This window comes from Triticum aestivum, chromosome 2A, assembly GCF_018294505.1.
Source record: "Triticum aestivum cultivar Chinese Spring chromosome 2A, IWGSC CS RefSeq v2.1, whole genome shotgun sequence".
NCBI lineage: Eukaryota > Viridiplantae > Streptophyta > Magnoliopsida > Poales > Poaceae > Triticum > Triticum aestivum.
Window position 1 is genome coordinate 779,642,714 of NC_057797.1, and position 5,962 is coordinate 779,648,675.

Consider the following 5,962-nt stretch of genomic DNA (forward strand, 5'->3'; position numbering starts at 1 on the left):
TACCAAAGAGAAGTGTAATGATCTTTAGCAGAAAAGGTACATGATAAAAAAATTATGAGCTCAATTTCAGTGTATATAGAATACTTTTAAAAATTATGAGCACGATTTGAGTGTATATAGAATACTTTAAACAGTTGAGTTATATATACGATGAGAATCAGTCAACGCAATCTCTCTAGGGGTGCTATAGCTGCTGCTCTACCTGTTTTTCAGAACATAGAGCTTAGATCCTTTTTTGTCAATGCCTATCGATTCACAACTTTTGACAAGCCTAAGGATCGTCACCAAGGCAACATTCAAATGCATGGGGGCAGAGACTGACAACTAACACTTATATAATCCCAAATGTCACCATTACATTATCTATGACTTTTCATACTGCTAAAAGCCTAAAACTGCATGAACTATGAAGGGAATGTATATGATATGCCCAAACTATATGATATGGAGTTCTGTGAATATCCATTGCAACCCTGCAAGCGTTTTAAGGAATAAGAGTTAGATCCAAATGATAGAATTTGATAAGGGATCTTACATCCCTCAAGTAACTCATTTACATGGTTTTCAAAATTGTGGGGTATTTCTAAGATACAATCAGTTAAAGCAGCTCACATGCATCAATAACATCTCTGTGTTGGCATCCCTAGATAATAACATGGACAAAGAAAAGCTATTTTTCATACAATGATGTAGAAGTTCTTATGAGAGGAGGCCACAACAAGATTAGGCGTCTACTGATCCCTCATTGCCTGAAATAGATAGAAGAGGGAACTATGTGTGAAGCTCACCTTGATGTGTTGGAATCAGATGCGCTCATTGTAGCTCGACCAAGCTGCGCCCATGGTCTTCAATGGCGCTCCCACTGCCTGTACAACCTAATATAGGTTAGAACACGACGGGTGCATGGAGGAGACAAGGACAAAGGTTGGCAACATATCAAGCACAACCAAATAAGCAAGCTTACATTAACAAAGCAAAAAATGCTTTTCACCATACTTCTCTCCTAGCCTTGTCCTGATATCTTATTTCCTGATTATACGCAGAACATCAACACAAATCATGTCATCAAAATACATGACCATGTTCACAAGAGCGAGAAATCACCTTTGTTCGCTAGATTCCCCTTCTTCCCTTCTCTTCTTTCCCAGATTTGCAGATACACATTTTAGAAAGCCCATATATTAGTCAATCAAAATCAGAGTGCCGGAGGAAGCAGAAGGCAAAGAAAAATAACGCATGATTTGCCTCTTTAGGCCATGCATCTCTGAGGTGAGCTGCAGCGCCTGAATCTGCGCTCATCATCCATCCATCCGTGTATGCAGAGGTGGAGCGCAGCCTCCCTTGCCCGAGCCCCAGCCTCCTCTCTGTTTTGTTTTGCTTTGATATATTGTATAACCTTCTACATATATGACAATATCCAGTATGCACATAAAAGAAGCGGTTCATCTGAATTGGTGAACATATATTTAAGAACCCTGTGAAATAATGAGCCATTAAGCAAACAACAAAATCAGTATCTACAAATACAGACAAGGCGGCCGACAATCCAAACAAAAGGTTTACCTGATCGAGCAGAATTTCATTGACAAATTCCAAAAACAAAAATAGTCAGCATTGCGTCATTGCAACAAAATCTTGCGAGATAGAAATAAAATTGGAACCACCATAAGAACAAATTAGCTCATGAACACATGATCAGACAGGATAGCACTAGTAGAAAAAGGGTCAAACGTGAAGCACATTAGTGCCGGTTTGATTTTGGCCCGGTACTAATGGTACCATTAGTGCCGGTTCGAACGGATTTGCATTAATGCCGGTTCGTGTTGAACCTTTAGTACCGGTTCGTGGCACGTACCGGTACTAAAGGGGTGGTGGCAGGCTGGCGTCAGGCCGGGGCCCCACGATCACCTTTAGTACTGGTTCGTCGCACGAACCGGTACTACGACCTTTAGTACCGGTTCGTGCCATGAACCGGTACTAAAGGGGTCTGACCTATAGTACCGGTTTGTGACACAAACCGGCACTATAGGGCAATTTTCAAACTCTACCCCCCCCCCCCCCGCGCGTGTCGCCATTTCAGTTCTGAAAAAATCAAAAGAAAATGATAAAAACTTCAAAAAATAAAATCCTTCGAGAGGTAGTTATATTACTACATCTACTAGTTAGGAAAAATTTAAAAACTACAATTTGGACATGTTTTGCAAAAAATGTAGGGAAAATGTAAAACGGCTATAACTTTTGCATACGATGTTGAAAAAAACGTATAATATATCAAAAAATTCAGCACGAAATTCCGCATCCGATGGAGACCGCCTACGGCCTGTTTGGAATTTTTTAGAATCCTCAAATTCCAAAAGGAAAAAAAGATATGGTCAAATTTTAGTTTTTTTTAAAAAAAATTGGTTAAATCTGGTCAAACTACTTATTCAAGAAGTATTAATGTTACTACATAATTATTCAAGAATATTATTGTTCCTAACAATTATTTCAATTTTTTGAATTTTGGTCAAATCTGGTCAAACTATGGTCAAACTGTGGTCAAACTATGATCAAACTTATTCAAAAAATATTAGTGTTACTAAATAATTACTATTTTTTAGAATAGTAGTTTAAACTCAAACGGTGAAATGTGTGACTTCATGGTCAAGCTAAACTCCTGAGGGTTAATAGGATTGACATCTTACTATTGTCAGGAAAACAACAAGTGCAGACTCGAAAACGAAGGAGAATAGAACCCGAAAGTTAAGCGTGCTCGGGCTAGAGTAGTGAGAGGGATGGGTGACCGGTCCGGAAGTTAGATGATTTGGAATGAGTGATCAACCACTTGAGCAATTAAGAGAGGTGATTAGAGACTAAATCATCAAATAATTCAGAAAAATTGAAAAAAAAAATTCTAAAATTTTCAAAAAAAAAACCTTATTACCGATTGGTACCAGGGCGCGAGCTCACGCCACATGGTGGCACTTTAGCGCCGGTTCGTGTCGAACCGGTACTAAAGGGGGGGGCTTTAGTGACCACCCTTTAGTGCCGGTTATGGGAACCGGCACTAAAGGCCCTTACGAACCGGCGCTAAAGCTCCATTTTCTACTAATGTAGGGCAAATACTGCCAATACAAAGTACGGAGAAAAGAGAAGAGGCAAAAGAAAGGAGCACCTCGGCAAGATTTTGGAGGAAGACGTCTTCGCGCTCCTTTAGTCGACGCCCTCGTCCAGTGTTGTCCCAAGGCTCTCTTACTCTTGTTAAGTGTACTGGTCTCTTGTCGCCGAGGTCAGTGCGCTTGACATGGCGCTGCGTGCTACTGCCTTCGCATCCCAAGGCTCTCTTACTCTTGTTGTCCTCTCCCTCAAATGCAATGAACGACAGGTACATACACCATAGAAAAAATGTTAGCAACTGAATAAATGACATATCCTTCATCAATTATTGAATAAAAAATTGAAAATGAAGGTCATCTCATCATCTCATGGCCTTATCTTCAATTTTTGCTTTTCACAAAGGCTTTTCGGTGTCACAATTAACCAAATAAAGAAGCAACCAGCAGCAGGTAGTAGCAGTATAACACATAACAGCAACACAAGCAACCAGCAGCAGCAGAACCAACACACACATCTAGCAGCACAAGTAGTAGCCATAGCTCACAAAGCAACTGCACAAATGGACAGTAGAGCATAAGCACAAAATCAAAGGGAGACAGAGAGAGGAAGCTATGTGCTTCCGCCATCTACTTAGACCAATAAGACACAATCGCCTTAAAATTAGACTCTGTGTTTTCTCTGAAAGTTTACCTAAAAATAGTAAACTACATGATAGCAGACCATGAGGTTAGCAAGCCTGTGTAAAGACATGATTGGTTACAAAACTACATCAGCGCATCGTATCTCTCGTCCTGGGCGGACATGAGGAACGCTTGCATCATCTCGAGCTAATTGTGATGAAGACCTCGTCACGCCGGACTGCAAGTTGCAGAGCCACCTCCTCAACCAGTGTGGATTTGGCGTGGCAATACACTGCATCCAACACAGACTTGCCAACGCTTACCTTTTTTTTTCTTCCGTCTATTTAACATATTTCTCTTCGTATCCAGCTTGCAAAGAGAAGTGTGTTATAACTGTTTCTGTAAAATTTGAACAAATCAAAGCAAGTGTTCAGTTTATTTTTCACCATCTGTTCATTGGATCCTACTCTAGTTTTAAGGAGTTTGTAAAGTATGAATCATATTCAACCAATAACATGTCGCGTATATATAATAACATCTTAGCCAACAATGCCTTGAAGGAGAGCAATATATCAATATATCTATGATAGATGAGGAATGCAAATAATTTTCCGAATCAGACCTAAAAAGTTTAAATCTACGATTAATGAGCAAATCAAATTCCAACAAGTATGCAATGATGCAATGGCCAGGAGCTAATTTCATCAATAATTCTAATATACTTCTGTAAAGAAAGAACCTCATCAATATTGTATTTTGCTTCCCGCAGTCGTTCACTCCAGAAGTTAGGTCCCAGCGTGCCAGATCATTGGCTTCTGCAGAACCAAAATCTTACAGAGGGTTTTAGATCTTCCATATCTGCATTAAGAAAAGCAACAATTAAGACATCTGTTTATTCCATCCTAGTTCCTAGCCTTCATAAAAGGAAATATGAGAACAACAATTGATGAAGGAGATATAATGCTGATGGATAGGCCAAACGACCACGGCATGCCGGTTGCTTGTATACAGCCGCGGGCCGCCGATCCAGCGTGCACCCCAATGACCGTGCGTGTGTCTGATCCAGCGTCGTGCTTACATCAAAGGTCCGCCGGGCTGACCGGCGCTCCCCACGCCACGGGTACCAAAAAGAGCCATTTCAGGATGGCTATCCACCTCTATTCCCCGTGCTTTGCTGCTGCGTGTGTCTGCTCGTGCTTGTTTTGTGCATTTATGTTGGATTGCTACTGCTGGGCGCTGGGTGCTAGTCTGCTTATGGTCTCTATGGTGACCTCCGCCGCCATTCCACATCAGCAATCTCCACCTTCAGGTCAGGATTTTCACAACTATACCTCGGGTGAGTAACAAGAATTACTATTTGCATATGTAAACAGCAAGAGGTGCTCTGCCAGATTCTGAAGCACATATATTACAGCAGCATGCATTGGTTTGGGCATATATAAACAATGATCACCTAGTCTACTGGATCCTAGAATCAAGAATTAGTAAGAAGCTAAGAAAACTGAACAATGAGATTCCCAGGAGGCAACACATATTTTTTGTCTCCCTCAAAACCAGTTAGCATATCAAACACAGTAGACTGTATCTACTCTTGCAGAAAAATGAGAAGAGATTGAATAGTAATATTTGTTGGCCCAGTACCAACACCGAGTACTTCCGGTGACGGCGACGACCGACGACGAACGACGATGAAGCAACACAACGCTGACGATGGGATCCCACTCCGACAATTGTAGTCTTGACGAGGTTCACTTATGCCGAGACTCACCACAGCGTACGAAGCTAATCAGACTTGAAGTAGATAGATCCTTCACGTTACGTCCCTGCACAAAGCTAGCACACGATCTAGCTGATCGACTCTTGCGGCCGGCAAGAATACGCAGAGCACACACGCACGCGAGAAAGCTTTTTGATTGCTACGGGCACGTATCGTGCCCGTTTCTTTATTCCCTCAAATCTGATCCGTACAATTACAAGGGGTTTCCACGTACATATATAGTAGCGCCTAGGACTACAAGCTAGCTACGGTTACAAGCTTGAGTAGAACTCGGATACAATATACGTACCGGACACGGACGCCGGGTTTAACTCCAACAATATTCTGGTACCTCTAGGTTCATCCTTTTGAGGAAACATTGCAAAAGATCCAATGAAATCACTCCCAAACGTCGTCTCGGACATGGACTGGTCCTGAACCTGCAAAACACAAGCATAATTTCAGGTTGTCTTTTTTAGAGCACACAAGA

The 5,962-nt window shown here is 41.5% G+C and overlaps 2 long non-coding RNA genes across 5 annotated transcripts; both read right to left on the reverse strand.

Annotated features, from left to right (window-relative positions):
* Positions 1-553: 553 nt before the first annotated feature.
* On the reverse strand, positions 554-3,820 carry LOC123186717 (uncharacterized). 3 transcript variants are annotated; one of them, XR_006493695.1, is made up of 5 exons: positions 3,787-3,820; positions 3,155-3,647; positions 1,105-1,475; positions 965-1,029; positions 554-866 (listed from the first exon to the last, which is right to left on the reverse strand). It is a non-coding gene; the product is annotated as an uncharacterized lncRNA (long non-coding RNA). The 3 variants fall into 3 exon arrangements; XR_006493694.1 differs by lacking the exon at positions 3,787-3,820 and having other exon boundaries at positions 3,155-3,779; XR_006493696.1 differs by lacking the exon at positions 3,787-3,820 and having other exon boundaries at positions 554-875; positions 3,155-3,779.
* Positions 3,818-5,672, reverse strand: LOC123186719 (uncharacterized). Of its 2 annotated transcripts, XR_006493697.1 has the most exons (4): positions 5,485-5,672; positions 4,795-5,041; positions 4,456-4,574; positions 3,818-4,115 (listed from the first exon to the last, which is right to left on the reverse strand). It is a non-coding gene; the product is annotated as an uncharacterized lncRNA (long non-coding RNA). The 2 variants fall into 2 exon arrangements; XR_006493698.1 differs by lacking the exon at positions 4,795-5,041.
* Between the last annotated feature and the right edge of the window lie 290 nt (positions 5,673-5,962).